The following is a 17,995-nucleotide window of genomic DNA, read 5'->3' as shown; positions in this document are numbered from 1 at the left end:
GGGGCTCCACTACCGTGTAAGTTTTACCTCCAGGAATCCTATATAGAAGATGTGGGAATAATCTTCTCAAGTTTCCTGCAGGGCTTGAAGAAAAGGAATCCTTTGAAATTACACCGTCCTGGGTTTATGATGGAATTATATCTCAATTAAACCATCTTAAGTTAAAAACTACATAAGTTAAGAGTCAAGTACTACCCCTAACATACCAAGATCCCTAAGTTAGCAGCACAGTACACTGTAGAGTGTGAGACATTGCCTTTGGTGATGATTCAGTGCATTAAGCATGATGGGGCTGTCCCTGCCCAGCATTGGCAAAGTACCCTACAGCACATCACTGGCCTGGGAAGAGAGCCTCAAATCGGCATCCTTTTTTCATCTGAAAGTGGATCACTTTTACACCACAATGAAGTTTTAAAAAACAATCATGTCAAATCATCAAGTAGGGACCATCTCTAAAGCAAAAGTTTTACATTTTTTCTTACAAAGGACTATCTTGTAGATCTTGTAGAAGTTACTTTACCAGGGTTAATTTACTGGATTTAATCCAAGACTGGCTGATCTGGATGAAGGAAAATATTTAAATCCAACCCTCTGGACAATTTGTCTCTCCTAAGGAAGGGATAGACCAAAAAAGTCCCCAAAAAACATATCCACAGATGACACACCTAATCCTAAAACTATATGAAGCTTCTCAGCCTAATATCTTAGGAAATAAAAAAAAACCTACATCTACTGTTATGCATGAGAAAAATAAACCAATGGATGATTAGGAAAATTGTCTGACTACACAGCACATCAGAGAAGTTATCCAGAGAGCAAATATGCAAATTAAAAGATGCTTCATATCATGTGTCATTGAAGAATTAAGTTCAAAATAGAATAACAGTGACATGCCACTACCTAAGCCTTAAATCCCAACACTGACAATGTCATTCTGGAAGGAGTGACTGGTTACAATAGAAATCAAGGCATATGAACTTTCTGAATGAATTTCCTATCAACATACAACTACTAATGAAAGACAAAATGCTTTTATTTCATGCCAGTGAGAATGCAAAGGAAAAAAGAAAAAAACAACCATTACTTTGGGAGAAAAATGATGGAAGAGGTAACAATTTGACAGGAAATGTATTCACTACCTTACATATGTAACTGTAACCCATCCATACATCACCTTGACAATATATACATATATATGTTATATATATATACACACACACATGCATATATATGCTATATGCAACTAAGTACGTATTGACAGATGAGAAATTCCACTTCCTCTTCAACTTCAATTATCTCATCTTTCGTGTTCGGATCTTCCAAGGCTTACTAACAAAAGTGTGGTTCACTAATTTCTTTTTAGGTAACACAGACTTCATTCAACAGTTGAGTATTTTTCATATACTTCATCTCTTTATTTATAGTCCCATTCCTGTCATTTCTACCAGCACTGTGTGTCTCACCTATTTCTTTTAATACCATAAAAATAAAGTCATTTATAGCTCAGGCTTTCCCATTGCTTATAAGTAACAGTCAGATATGCTGTAAAATATAGTTTGGCTTAAAAGGTGCTATTGGAGCTACACGTGACAATAGCACCCTGACTCTGAAAGCCATGAGTGACTCACTTGTGAGTCAAGTGTGGGACTGTATTTGGAAAGCCTTCAGCTGTGTAGCTATCCTGGCAGCTGCCTGATTTCCTTCCTCTGGAATGACCGAGGTGTGGTTCTTCTGCCCAATAGCAGAGGGATGAACTGATTGATCTCCCAGAGTTTCTTCTCAGCTGAGGGACTCAGCCAGTGAAAACTTGCAAGGGAAATAAGCTGACTACAATTGCTCTGCCCTTCATCCCTATGCCTCATCCATTATGGATACCCTGACGCCTTTGCACTTTCCTAACCCCTTTCAAGTTGATACCTGTCAGGATCCCTAATCTTCACTTAGGCCCTCTTTAACAGCAACTCAAGTGTTGATTCAGCAGTAGGCAAGAGGTGAGAGACAATTTGACAGGACTGAAGAATTTTAAATTCCAGCTGGTGTACCTATTTCCTTGACATAGTTCAAGTTAGATAGAACATATGTTGAAGAAATATAAACTTTAATTACTTTGTTCTATGTGAACGTTATACCTACCACACACACTCTCTTATACATACATATTACATGAGAACATATATGTACACATATGTGTGTAGATATGTACATATATACATATGTGTGCATGTGTCCTGAAAACCATGCCTTAAACTGGAATTTCACTGTCATTTACAAGATCTGGTGAATGAGACTAATAATCTGAGATGCATAGTTGAAGGAAACTATGTCAAAAGCACATGCCCTATGACTTAGAAAGGTAGTCCGTGGGAAGAGGAACATTTTTGTTTAGTTAAAACACACAATTGAATGGGTGAGAGATTGTTAGAGATGGGTCCCTTCTCTTATCATCAGTCCCTATCATTCTGAGTGGCTAGCCTTCATCATGTTCACACGCACATCGCTATACTCTTTTTTGACTCCCTTTTTGTGTTGTTGGCAATGTATCTTCCATATCTTTTTAGTTCTCTATGTTGTCTTTAACAGAACCCTAACATCTTCAGGTTCTGCTCCATCACTTCTTGCTACGCCAGGAAAGGTGACTAATGTCCTCCTAACACAGATCAGTGGCGTCAGTGCAAGGCTTGCACTGAGGAAATCCATGCCATTCTGAGTTTGAAGCTTTTGGAAAATACAATATTAAAAACAGTATATTTTGGAAACACAAAAAAGGATCCTAAGCTTCTTGTTCTCCAGAGAAGTTGAAGAACCTAGGAGACATTTACCAGAATGTAGACTTTTACCTTAAATGAGCTTAAGGTTGGAGCTTCCTTCACCCCTAATTTTTGCTTTGTAAAATCTGCAGTGTTTATTCAGTTTTAAGCAAGAAATGTAAGGCCAAATGTCAAACCCCAACATTTCACCATTTCATTAAAACCTAGTGTTGCTCTTACTTTAGCAACACACACACACAACATGTATGTATGTATGTATGTATGTATGTATGTCTATCTGTCTGTCTGTCTGTCTACATACACACATATGCTTTTTGGAGAGAAGCTAGACAAAATCAATGTTTATAAAGCACAGAAATAGAACATGGTTTATTCTTTAATATCTGTGGTATCTTTAATACTTTTCTCTATGTCCTCATAATTTTCTTGGTTTCTTCAGGAGGAAAGCAAGCAAAAAAAAAGCACTTATCAAAGGAAGTAGGAGAGAGGGGCAGAAGAGGCAGCAAAATGTAATTTGTGACTATTTTTCTGAAATATAAAACTTCCTCGAACCTTAAATCCTTTCCAGATTGAGTCTTGGACTTCTCCCTATTTTTCAATATCAACTTAAATTTTACTCAAGTAGGACATTTATTTTTATTTTGGCTCCAACCATGAGTGGTAGAGAGTCATCATTAATCTGCTTTAGAAATTCTTAAATAAAAGATACCTGATTTTAAGATACAAGTATATTTAATAGACTCCTTCAAGCACAAATTGTAAATTTTAAAGAAAACATAATTTTTAATAAAATCAATTCTAAATTACTCCTGAGATCACTCTTCCATGTGAGCCAATAATCCTTGGAGTAAATGATGGAATAGTCATTCTTATGAGCAACATACAACCTTGAAAAGAAAAGTTTTTATGCAAAACACATTTGCATGCAAGAGCTATGCAGGAACTTGGCAAAATGTTGCATTGATGAAGAGAAAAGATAGATGAGTCGTGGGAAAGATTTTATTATGTTTTGAGAAGGTAAAATTAAAGGATAATTAATTCATTCCTTCAAAAGTAACCAAAGTGCTGTATAACAAATTCTAAATCTGGAATATGATTAATACAACCATGGAGAACATTCTGTGAGCTTGACGTGAAACTAAAAAGACAGAAAATAAAAAGCATTACAACTAATTGAACAATTATTTGTAGCCAGGCCAGTAATCCTAGCTACACAGAAGACTGAGGTATGAAGATTGTGGTTTAAAGGCAGCCCAGGCTGAAATTTTCCTAAGATTCTTACCTCTAACTACCAAAAAGCAGAGGTGGAGCTGTGCATCAAGTGGTAGAGTACTATCCTGGAGCCAAAGCCTAATAAGCAGTGCCCAGGCCCTGAGTTCAAACTCCAGTACCAGCACAAAAGATTTTTTAAAAAAGAAGAAAAAGAAAAGAAAAAAGTTATTCTTAAGCAGTCATAGATAATATTTACCAAAATATGAGAGACACTAAAAAAGCCCTCCTTGGAAATGGGAATGGCCAAGAGACACATGAAGAAGTGCTCAACATCACTGACCATAAAAGAAATGCAAATCAAAACAACAGTGAGATTCCATCTCACCCCAGTACCTATTGCCATTATCATGAAAACGAATAACAGCAGATTCTAGAGGGGATATGGCCAAAAGGAAACCCTATTACACTGTTGGTGGGAGAGTAAACTTGTTCAATCACTCTGGAAAGTAGTATGGAGGTTCCTCAAAAGACTAAACTTAGAGCACCCCATGACCCAGAAACACAACTCCTGGGCATTTACCCAAAGGATCACAAACAAGGTCATACTAATGTTACCAGAATAACCAGGTTCATTGTAGCATTATTTACCATAGGTAAAATATGGAACCAACTCAGATGACCCTCAGTAGATGAAAGGATAACAAAATTGTGGTATGTATACATTATGTATTCTATGCTTCTATCAGAAAGAATGACATTGCTCCATTAGTAAGGATATGGAAAGACTTGGAAAAAGTCATACTAAGTGAAGCGAGCCAGACCAAAGTAAATATAGACTATGGTTTCCCTCATTGGTAATAATTAGTATGTCTAGGATAGTCCTAGCAGATGATCACAATAGCTCAATAGCTATGTACATGTGATCATATAAGATGATGCTAAGCAAAATGAACACCAAGATATGGAAACACTTTTTTCATTTCTGTTGTTATTTTGAACCTGTTATCTGAAAATATTTCTTTTTTTCTTTTGTTTATCTTCCCTATAGTTTAGCTCCTGTTGTCACTGTATTTGATTTGGTAACCTGGGTATTGTATATACATTTATCTGAATTAGGGAAGTGAAGGGGAAAGTCAAAATGTTGAGATAAAGGACAAAGAGTAAAACAAAACCAATGCAACAGCAATATTTGCAAGGCAATATGTTGTAAATTAACTGTACAACTTGGGGGGGTGAGGAGGATGGAAGGTGGAGGAAAATAAGGGAGGAAGTAACAAATTTGACAAGAAATGTACTCACTACCTTACATATGTAACTGTAACACCTCTGTATATTACCTTAACAATAAAATATTTAAAAGCCCTCCTTGAATATATTATGGTACAGAATTTTAGTCTGTTATTTTTGTATAATAAAAAGTCTGACATGTTTCATTTGACAATGTGATAATGGAAAAGTATTATAACTCTTTCAGAGCCTATTCACAGCTTACCCACTGGAGGAGGAACACATCTCCATATACAATAATTGTAATGTATAGACTTATAGACATTTTTGCACCATTGTTTGGGATTAATAGGCAATTACTGAGTGGATTTAAATTTAATATCGTCTCTGCTGTCTCACTGACATGTTGCTCTATTCAGTAATGTGAATCTCAAAAATATTTCTAAATTGTCTTGAACAGGTCTGTATTAGTCAAGATTCTCTAGAAAGATGTGCAAATTGTATGTGTATGCATGTATGTGTACCTACAGTGTGTTATATATCATATTCAGAGGAGGAGAGATAGAGACAGACAGAAAGACAAAGAAAGATGATTTATCTGGTAGATGGTGATACAGGAAATTAGTGATATTACTTCTTAGAAAGCAGTGGATATTGAATAAGGCCTAGAATTTTGTTTAAAAGAACTTGGATAATGACATCAGAAGAGATTGTGGCCCAACCCAACATGATCTCTGATGGAAAGGAACACCGGAAATTCTATAAAATTTGAAAGCACCCCAAAGACTTTGGTATGTCTCCTCATGGAGAGATGTACAGATGAGAAGAATGGTAGAAACATGAAGAAATGAGGAAATTGTGAACAAATTGAGGATAGATTCAAAAGGTTTCTGATGAGAGGATTATTACCAGATTTACCTAAAATACTCGTGATGATAGATAGATAGTGGTCTCCTTTGAAACAATTCTTTGGCATGGCTCAGATATGGTGTTTCTGAAAGCCAAATAGTTTTAATAGGTCATGTGTTCATGCCATAGGAATCTTGCTCTAGGCTGAAGTCTCTGGGTTCTTTAGACTCTAGTTTGGTTTTATATTTTCCATATTGATACCTACCATACCATATTGATATTGATACCTACCATATTGATATCTTATGCTATGATGCTCTTGAGACTTTCACCATGTTTTAGCTAATTGTCAAGAATACATTAGCATTATTATTAAGAATAATAATGTTTAATAATTAATAATAATATAATAATATTGATTAAATAATAAAAATCAAAAAATTAATTAATTAAAATTAATTAAATAATAACAATTAATAAGAAATATTAAGAATAATAACTAATTAACTGACATTAATGTAGACATGAGTTTCAATTAAATATACATGGCAGGGACATTTCAATGTACCTGATTCACAGCCTTATGAGAAAATAAAAGTGGGTGCCATTTTCTTTGAAACTTTTGGGAAAATGACTATGTACAACATTCTCTAGGCAGAAATTATTTATTTACAGAATATTTAGAAAGAAGGCTGGGAATGTGGCTTAGCGGTAGACTGCTTGTATAGCATGCATGAAGCTCTGGGTTCAATCCCTCAGCACCACATAAACAGAAAAAGCCAGGAATGGCGCTGTGGCTCAAGTGGTAGAGTGCTAGCCTTGAGCAAAAAGATACCCGGGACAGTGCTCAGGCTCTGAGATCAAGCAACAGGACTGGCAAAAAAAAAATCTTTTTAAAGAAAGAAAAAGAAAAAGAATATTTAGAAAGAAAAGAATTCAACAAAGATTAAGATAAAATGTAAAATATCTTAATATAAAAACTAAGACTAGTTATAAGAGAAAGCAAAAAATGCATCTAAGAAATGAAGATAAAAATAGGAGTTTGGTTCAAAGCAAAGCTGTATAGCAAATGGATTTGCTTTTGGACAGGTTTAGAGAGCTCTCTAACCTTCTGTCTTCTAAATTTCCAATTAAAACATGAGCACAGGGAGTAGAGGAATGTGTTTGTTTACACTTGGCAAAAACTGATTTCCTGTTTCTAAGAAAAAAAAAGCTTTTCAAAGCTTTTTTGGACTTCAAATAGCTCTTGCAAAACAATATTTTGATGAGCTAAGTGTAAATGAATCAGAAACATATGGATTAGATTTTCGTTGAGATACACATGGGTTTAAACATACGCTGAAGAGAATGCCTGGTAAGTTATACTTAGAACTGATAAAAGCCAAAATGTAGGGTTTTTTTTTTCAAAACTTGTTTTGAGATACCTTATGTCTCATCTCAAACACTAAAGGTTTATCCTTTCTTTTCAGGAAATACTTCATGAAAAGGACATGATTCTTAGTCTTCAGGGAGAAAAGAGTCACATTGTAACAAGCAGACTTCAAAGTGATATGATCACCCACATATACCTAGGAAAAGGTGTATCTATCCCCCAGGGCTGTCAACACCATTCAATTCTCATTTCAATATTTTCCCCTGCTCTTCTGCTTTGCATTCTGCTTCACTGCCTTCTTAAAAGAACTATGTAAAGGCTGAAAACTTGAGAATAAAATTTCGCATTTGCTAAGACTTGCATGTTCTTCAGTATCCATCTTTGCATCCTATAAAGGGAATTTCAAAATAGACTGAAGAAAGATTTTGCTTAAAGTGCATCATCTCAGGAATATCTGATTTGGCTGATGTTACTGAAAATTTCCTTGGAAATTATCTTTATTGAGCAAGTCAGAATACTAAATAATTCGGAGCTAGCTACTCTTGCCCAAAGAAGAAATGATTTCATGGTTAATTCTATTTGGGTTACTCCATTATAGCCTTTAATTCTCAACAATGTTTATTTTTAAACAAACTTATATCAGATGCTGTTGTGAGCAGATCTGTTTCCACCTGGTGTCCTTACTCCAGTTCTTCTGATGAGATTGGGTATTTTCAGGGCAGTATGACCAAAGAACTAACTCCAGTACTTCAAAATGTGATTGAATTAGGAGGAAAGGTTATTAATGGATAGGTAAATTTAAAATTATCTTAGTAGAGTATACTCTAGTGTTCTTTAAAGAAGAAGACTTTAAGACAATTATACACAGAGCTTAAAACCATGTGAAGACACAGACAGAAGATGGACATCTACCAATCTCAGAAGAAACAAGCTCTCTCTGCCAACCCCTGATCTCTGATTTTAGCCTCTAGAATTGAGAGAATCTAACATTGTATGATTTAAGCCACATTATGGCACTTTGCAATGAATACTCTATCCTGAAGATATTTGCTCTCCACCTTTAAAAAAATAATTATCCTATGAGCTACAAGCCAAAATCTAGGGTTATCTTCAGTTAAATCTGGAAGATAGATCTCTTCCTAGAATCTAAGTTTGTGCCATGAAGGCAATAATCAGGCTCCCATGCCCAGGCTTCTCTATGCAGCAGCACACTTAAACCAAAGCATACCTCACTTTCCTGCACGTACGTGATCTTCTCTTATGCTCAGCCCTATTCCTTTTCATGAAAATTGTCCTTAAATTCTCTGTGAGAACTTCAATCATTCTTCTTTTCTGACAAAAGGCAGTCTATTTCCTAATTCTAGCCTGACAAAGTATTCTGTTTTCAAGTCACCCAAACTACAGATTCATGTTGTTGGATTCATCTCTGATTATATTACTCAGTGGCATTGGTAGCATCTTGCCGGGGATGGTTTGACTGTTGTATTTGATAAAGTTTACAAACAAGATTAGCCTCATCTGTTTATTCATGCTGTGGCCCTCTTAAAATTAACTGGGATTTTGTGGCTCATTTATTGCTTCCTTCCTGTGCTGATGATAGCCTAGATGACCTGGTCTGCTGTTGGACATCTTGTGTTCCCTTTACATATAACCTACATGGCACATGCATTTCCTTTCACCTAAAATAAGAATAAGCAACAATATCTGTTTCCTCTAGATGGACTAGAAATATAGCTTAGTATTTGTTAAAAGTTCAGTAAGGGGCTGGGAATATGGCCTACTGGTAAAGTGCTTGCCTCTTATACATGAAGCCCTGAGTTCTATTCCTTAGCACCATATATATAGAATAAGCTGGAAGTGGCACTGTGGCTCAAGTGGTAGAGTGCTAGCCTGGAGCAAAAAGATGCCAGGGACAGTGCTCAGGCCTTGAGTTCAAGGCCAGGACTGGCAAAAAACAAACAAACAAACAAAAAACAACACAAAACAAAACAAAAGTTCATTAAAATGTGGATGAATGATTAACAAGGTGAAGGAGAACTTGATCCTTTAACCAGAACTTGATCCTACCCAGTGAAGATGGAATTACTTGTCTCTTGAAGTTAAAAAGACTGCGCATAGCCTGGTACTTGCGGTTCACATCTGTAACTCTAGCTTTTCAGGAGGCTGAGATCCAAGGATTGTGGTTCAAAGCCAGCCTGGTCAGGAAAGTCCCCTGTGAGAGTCTTATCTCCAATTAAACCACCAGAAAACCCAGCAGTGGTGCTGTGACTCTAAGTGGTAGAGCACTAGCCTTCAGTAAAGAAGCCCAAGGACAGTGTCCAGGCTAGAAATCCCCAGGACTGACAAAACAAAAGCAAACAAAAGAGACTGAGAAGAACCTAGCTAAGTTCAAACCTAAGATGAGTCTGCTCTTTCTAGCATGCTCCACTTCAGAAGCCAGCAGGGCGATGAGCCAGATCCAATGACTCACTGTTACCTAAATATAGCCTGGTTTCCTCAGGACCCACTGGGGAGAATAGCTCACTTTGGAGAGGGAATTAGCAATTATTACCAAGACCGTGAATGCTTTTAGATCTTTCTTAAAAAGAGAGTTGGATCAACTCCCCTATAGTTAAAAGTAAACTCATGATGGGTTCCAGAGGTTCAAATCCAATGTGCTGGCTTCGAGATCTGAGGGAAGACATTATCCATACCCATAATATGTACTGAATACATTGGCCAGGAAGCTGAGGTTGTGTGGGGGAGACTGTGTCTAAGTTGAGTGATCAAATGGGCCCAGTGCTCCAGAAGAGCTGCATTTGTCTCCCACTGTGCTCTGTGGGAGCCTTGAGAGACTGAGAAGCATGACAGCAAATTAAGTCATTCTGTCCCTGAATAAACCAGATAAACTAGTAGACTTTGGTTCATGCTCCTTGCTCCTGGTTTTTTTGTTTTGTTTGTTTCGTTTTGGCTCGCCACAGTATTCTGTCTATTGGGACTGAGGGCGGAAGCAATCAGCCACAAACAGCTTAAGCAGGAGTTGCTGTTCAAGGGAGCGGGTGATTGCAACTGTGCCTTCTCACAACTTCTTGAAGCATTATCTGTCACTCGCTTTTTAAAAATATTAATATTCACATTTGTTTGGACAAACCATCCGAGACATGCAGGCAGTATTTTGCCATCTGAGATGTTGAGATCAAGGCTGATCTTCTTAAGGGTCAAATGCTGAAAAAGATAGAGCTGATTTTGAATATCATACCTCTTTATTTTGATGCCTATAATTATCTTCTGAATTACGAGCAGCACATCTGATAGCATTGTGCCCACATTTATCCAAGGAAGTTTCTGCCACAAGCACACACAATGAAAATAATTTGTAGCACCACTACATCACTAAGTAAGACACTTGAATGCCCATGTGTTTGGAGACTCCTGTGAATTTAACTCTGAAGAAGGAAACTGTAACAGGCACAGAGAAAGCAAAGTAGAAGATAGTGAACTTTTAATCAAAGGCACTGATTACATTATTCTTTTTTTTTAGTGGGAAGGAATCAGGATCTTAACTTGACTCTTAAGTTTCGAGTCCAAGTCACCACAAGGAGAGGTGACTTCAGATATCAAATCATACATCTCTAATTTAGTGAAACTTTTTCCTGGGATTCTTTTTAATATTTTCCATAATGCATATGATCATTTGCAAGTGGCTTATGTGGTTCAGCATCTATCATCTCAATTTTCCCAGTAGAATGTAGACAGTGTGATGGAAGGGACTTAGTTCATTTTACTTACATGTTTTCAACATAAAGACTACTGCCCACCACAAAGGAGAAGTTCAATAAAAATGATTTCCAAATAATAGGTGAAAAATTGCCTGAATCATCAAGTTGCCACATGTCTTCAAAGGAAAACATGAACCAAGGTTGTTTGTTGTGTTAGCAATTTTTCTTGACAGAATTAAAGGAAATTTTGTAAACTCAAGCATAGAATCTAAGAAAAAATATGTGATTTCTTATTTGCTTATTTCAATTCATCCATTGCTTTGATGTGTTCATTCAGCAAACATTTACACTGCACTTGAAATATAAAATACAGTACTTTTGAAACAAGGACATCAGAGAAGATACTATTATAGCTCATAAAGAGGAGTTGATCTCCCTTTACAACTAACAAGGAAATAGTTAGAAAATGTATGCTCTTGGTGCTGGAAATATGGCTTGCCTTGCATGCATGAAGCCCTGGGTTCATTTCCTCAACACCACATAAACAGAAAAAGCTAGAAGTGGTGCTGTGGCTCAAGTGGTAGAGTGCTAGCCTTGAGCAAAAAGAAGCCAGGGCCAGTGCTCAGGCCCTGAGTCCAAGCCCCAGGACTGGCAAAGACAGAGGGCGAGAGGGAGAGAGAGAGAGAGAAAGAGAGAGAGAGAGAGAGAGAGAGAGAGAGAGAGAGAGAGAGAGAGAGAGAGAGAGAGAGGGAGAGAGAGAGAGAGAGAGAGAGAGAACGAGAGAGCGCACTTTTTTCCAAGTGGGCTTCCATCATCCTAAGCAAAAGACAGAACAATTTTTAACCTACATGAGCTCCTGACACAAATGTGATATGCTAAATTGTAAAATGTAGTTTTAGTCTAGAAATTGTTTCCATCAACTGGGAGCCTGTATCAGGTGCACTAGAAGTTCAAGTATGTTTTATGGATGAAAGCATCATAATCAAGAACCATGAGCACACAAGGTACATGAACTCCAGGGTACCTTACTCAAAAAAATTTTCGAAGCAAAAGTTACCTTTTGTTAACCGAAAAGCTATCTGCATTCATGGTTTGTGTTTTCTTTTAAATGACATCTTGTGTATCAACAAAAGTTGTTTTCTTAAATGAGAAATAAACGTCATGAATTATGTCTTCACTCTCCCTTAGAAAAGATATGTTGGCACCTAGTACTGTAGAATATCATGGGATTCTAACATGCTGTCTTACAGAATTCTCAAAAAAATATAATGCTTAGGGTGGGCTTAATCCAGTATAATTCATGTCCTTATTTTTTAAAAAAGGAGAATTTGGGCTCGCTCTCTCTCTCTCTCTCTCTCTCTCACACACACACACACACACACATACACACAAAGACATAACATGAAGACAGGAGTTACATTTCTAGAAGACAATGAACTACTACAGTTAGGAAAGAAAGCTAGAAAAGACTTTTTCTAGTGTTCTCAGCGGCCCATGATCCTGCTGATGTCTTTCTACTTTCCAAAACAGTGAGACAATAAAGTTCTGTTGTGAAAGTCAATCGGTTTCTGGGATTTGTTATTGAGTCTTTAGCAAACCAACACAGTATGCAAGTGACTTCGGCAGCTTTGGGCTGCCGAAATAAGTGAAAAATAAGTGAAATGAATAACTTCTGAAGAAGCTTATTTTGGTCCACAGTTCAAGAACTTCCAGTCCAAGAAGGTTCAGCCTTTCATTTGGGGCTCTGGGAAAGGAGACACAACATTGCAGGAGCACATGGCACTGTCCACTGATGGCTTCAAGATCATGAATAGAAGGGAGAGAGGATCAGCTGGTCCCTTGAGCCCTTTGAGGGGCACACTCTCAGTGACCTAATGACCACCCACAAAGCCTCATCTAATGTTCCAGCACTCCAAACAGTGCCCCCACCCCCACCCCCAGGACTAAGCCTTTACTACAGGAGCCTCTGGACACCACCACATATATTCATATCATAGCACCTAGGTTGGAATCAATGCAACTACTACAATTAGAAGTTACATAAATTTCCAGTCATAGTTCAAGTTTTAAAGAGTAAAGAATAAATTGATGAGACTTTGTGAAAGGCTTCCAGCCACCAAATCTAGAATAATACTCATGTATTTTTCATTAAAGTAAACACAGTCCATGTGAAAAGACAAGAGAATCAGATGAAATGTATTGCACTTAGTGATAATTACTATTTAGGGAAACAATGCAACTGTAACACAGTAATGGCATTTGGATACTATTGTGAAAAGTTATTATTTGAGCAGATGTCAGAAACATTTTCAACATTTAAAGTTCTAGTCTAATAATCCAAAATTGATACATAAGTAAACAAAATAAATATTTCTTACTATATTCTTAACACATGAGAGAGACAGAGAGAGAGAAAGACAGAGAGAGTGAGAGAGAGAATGCAAGCAGATGCTACCTATGTCAAGTGATATAAGGTGATAGATATATTAATTGGTCTATCATTATCAGTTCACAATACACAGATATCAAAGCATTAGCTTGTCAAGTGGTATACCTTAAATGTATGAAAATGTAAATGTATGCAATTCAATGGAGCTGATCAATATAGGTGAATTTTTCTTTTGAAAAAGGAATTTAGACATATAGAGAGACACCAAGGACACTGACCAAAGAACACCCAGGGAGAAAGATTGGTCATCTAGAAGCTGGGGGGATGGGGAAGAGAAAGAGTAAGAGAGAGAGAGAGATCTGCTACAACCTTGACCTAGTAACCCACAGTTTCCAGAACTTCAAGAAAATAAATTTCTACTGTAGAAGCAAACAAAATAAATGATTATAAAAACACCAATAGAAAAAATTTAATGTAAAATTAACACAGTTTTATGTTGAACTTGTGTGGAAGGGTACGGTGTTGTAAGTAGACATAAAAAGACAGATAGAAAAATAATCTGATTTTTCCTGAAGGAGAAAAATAATTATTTTTCTTTCAATTACAAGAAGCAAAGTAATTTTCAGAAAATGCAAAAGCATTTGAATGTTGTACAAAAATATAAAGAATAAATAGCCAGGAATATTGCGTAAAAGAATAATCAGGAATGCCTTTTGCTCTTAAATATTATGAGACACTCAGAGACACAAATCCATATTTATTTACAAAGGACTATATATTCCTATCTATTTTCTCATATAACACTTACTCAGCAGGGAAGCTGTAGATAATGGTAATGTAAGACATTATAATTATGCTTCCAATGATGCTAAATCCTGCATGCTAGCAATAGCGTATTTTAAATACTATTTGATAGCTTGCCAAATATTCATCCAAATGTAGGCAAGTATACATTTGCATGCATGTATATATAGAAGCATATAGAAAGACAGAGTACACATTTACATTTTATGAATAGGATTATATCACATATATTCTTTTGAAATGTGCTTTTATATTTCATCTATAAAAGGTACAAATGAATATAATTTCCCATGGAGTCTCAACATACGATGCCCCACTACTTACTGTCTGTATAACATCCAACTTATTAACATACGAACAAAACAAAAATCTAGGGTTACTCTACTAAATCATGTTGCATAGCTAAAAGCTTCATTTTAATATATGTGCTGCCTGAAACACTCTTTGGGTGTACTTTAAAAATAATATCCTCTAAGTAAAATCAAGCTATATACCAATGTTTGTATTATCTATGAATAATTTCACTTGGAAAAATAATGAATACCCAATTTTATTCTGAATACATTTTTTTATTGAAACAATTGATATCGTGAATATTTACTGTATGAGTCTCTCCTGTGTCTTGGGAAGTTCCCTGAGAATTGTGCTTCTTCTTTTGTCACTTTTCAGTCATTGGACCTTTCCAAATTTCACTCTTCTCCCTCTAACAGCTAGGCTGACTCCTAGCTACAAGGTAATAATGTCCTTTCCAAGCCCTGTATTCTCAGCTGACTGGCAAGGTACCTCTCATGCTTGGTGTCTGAGTCACCCACTTACGGTGAAATGAGCAGGGCCCCTAGTGCTTTTACATCAGCACTTCCACCCAGGAATGCAGACAGGGACTCGGCGGAGAGATGGACAGAGTAGCATCTTCTGAATCAGAGCTTTCAGCCTTTCTTTCTTTTCAGACAGAGACACATGAATTTTATTATGACACTTAGCTCTATTGTCAGGTGGCAATTTCTACCTTATTCGGAGAACTGTTGTTTATTCAGGTAGAAGAGTGGAGGAGTGGTGAAATAGTAGTTCCCAAGACATCACTTGATTTCCTGGGCTTCTGCCTTGGAGATCACATATTCCAAGTCTCTATGTAGTTAGTGTAGGATTGTTGCTGAGGTGTAGATTTCCAATTCTATGAGGGGATCTTTTCCCTACAATTTGAATGCCAACATGGTCATGAAAAAGATAAATGCCACTAAGGCCACTGTTAGAATTTGAAAGAACTCATGCTAATTATTAGTCATAGGACCATAATTGAGAAAATATGCTGGTTTTGAAACAATATAAAAATTAAAATAGGATGGGGCTGGGGATATGGCCTAGTGGCGAGAGAGCTTGCCTCGTATACATGAGGCCCTGGGTTCGATTCCCCAGCACCACATATACAGGAAATGGCCAGAAGTGGCGCTGTGGCTCAAGTGGCAGAGTGCTAGCCTTGAGCAAAAAAGGAAGCCAGGGACAGTGCTCAGGCCCTGAGTCCAAGGCCCAGGACTGGCCAAAAAAAATAAATAAATAAATAAATAAAAAATAGAAAAATAATAAAAATTAAAAGAGGAAATGTTAGAATGGTATTTGTTATTCTTTCCATTCTGTTCCTTTACTTGGACCGCAAATGTTTGTGGTAGGCAGAAAACTGAAGAGATCTTTTGCTGTTCTCCCTGGATTAATATTGTCTGTGCAGTTCCTATTTTCTCATTGTACCACCCTGTCTTTCACATGTTGAAGATGCAAGTGCAGACTTTAGAAATGATGGGGCCGTTCGTGATGCAGGATGAGGAATAGAGCAATATTTTCACAGGTTCTTTTTCTGACTGGAAACACCTTGGGAGATGGATGCTGTGTGGAGAACCCAAGAATGAATGGGAGAGGGTAAAACATTCAATGCACAGCACATAAAGGAGTAAGGTTTTGTTTGTGTTTCCTGTCAAGTATTTCATAAAAGAGCCAAGAAAATAGAATTGGGAGGAAGAAGCACCCTGGAAGGAAAAATAACACCATGAAAATATCCTGGTAACAAGCAGTTGAGAAAAACTTGCCTAAACATGTGACTTCAATCAGAAGCCACCACAAGTGACCAATGTATGGGAGATATTTCTTTGTCCAGGTCAGATTTGAACCCTTATCTAAACCTTCATTAAAGCAAAGATCCACATCTATATTTATATCTAACCTACATTTACACTACACTTTGAAAACCTACAGAAAAAGACAAAATATTTGTACTCACAATACTCATGAAATTAAAGCTTTTGAAAATTATGAGTTCTACTACCTAAATAATTTTCAGAACAGTCCTCACATATTAGTAGAAGTCACTGTGGCTAAAATCAAGGGGAAAAAATAACTCAACAGTTCATATTGGTAAATTTTGCATATGAAGCTATAACATAAGATGGCAAGATAAAAAGTAAGAATAAGAGAATTACTTTAAAAACCATAAAGCAAAAATACCCTAGAAATAAATTGAGGGATTCAAGCAGAAAACAGATTATTTGATGTTGCAGGAAAGTGAAATGCAGACATGAAAGGAAAACTTTGGTAAAGCTGTCAAATTTCAGAGCAAAGGCTGAGATCAACAATAGTGAAAATGAAAGAAAGCCAAACTGAGGAGTTGGTACCAAAGCACTTGACATTGGCAAGGTATGGTGGTGCACTCCTGCCATCCAGGTACCCAGGAACCTGACACTCCGAGGCTCATTGTTCCATGTCAACCTGGATGGAACTGTTCATCACTTTTCATCTCAACAGAAAAGCACTGGAGTGGAGGGTGAGGGGTGGCTGAGAATATGGCCTAGTGGTAGAGTGCTTGCCTCGTATACGTGAAGCCCTGAGTTCGATTCATCAGCACCACATATATAGAAAAAGCTAGAAGTGGCACTGTGGTTCAAGTGATAGAGTGCTGGCCTTGAGCAAAAGGAAGCCAGGGACAGTGCTCAGGTCCAGAGTTCGAGCCCCAGGACTAACCAAAAAAACAAACAAAAAACAACCAACCAAACAACAACAACAACAAAAAAAAACCAAAGCATTTTTCAGTCTAAGCTAGACTAGAAAAACAGTGAAACATGATCCCAAAAAATAAACAGAGTAAGGACAAAGCCCTGAGTTCAAACCCTGGTACCTGTCCTACAGAGGAAAGAAGCTCTATTTCCACATCTCATGGTACACAAGTTCTAAGGGTAAAGGTAGATGATTGCATGCACATTGGAAGGGGAAAGTATTTGTTAATGAAAATCAATTGGACTGTTAATAATCAGACAATATAGCTATAAACCACCACAATCAAAATGAGTAAGGGTATAAAGATTATATGTATATTATATAAAGATTTATATGTAAAGACTTGTGAAAAAATTATTACTTTGCTAGATCAGAGTAAAAAGGAATTTTAGATGTAGCAAATTGGCAAAAATTTTTAACTAGAGTGTACTACTAGCAGACATGATCTGTAATTCCAGCATTCAGGACGCGGAGAACAAGGGTCTTAAGTTCATGCCAGTCTAGACTATGTAGGGAGACTCTATCTTAAAAGAAATAAAAACAAATAACAGAAAAGACAGAATTGTGCTTTGAGTTTTTCATATATATGTACATGACAATAACAAATTTACATATCCAACTAAAATTATATTATACTGTA

The sequence above is a fragment of the Perognathus longimembris genome, chromosome 4 (genome assembly GCF_023159225.1).
Source record: "Perognathus longimembris pacificus isolate PPM17 chromosome 4, ASM2315922v1, whole genome shotgun sequence".
NCBI lineage: Eukaryota > Metazoa > Chordata > Mammalia > Rodentia > Heteromyidae > Perognathus > Perognathus longimembris.
Note: the sequence above shows the minus strand (reverse complement) of the source record.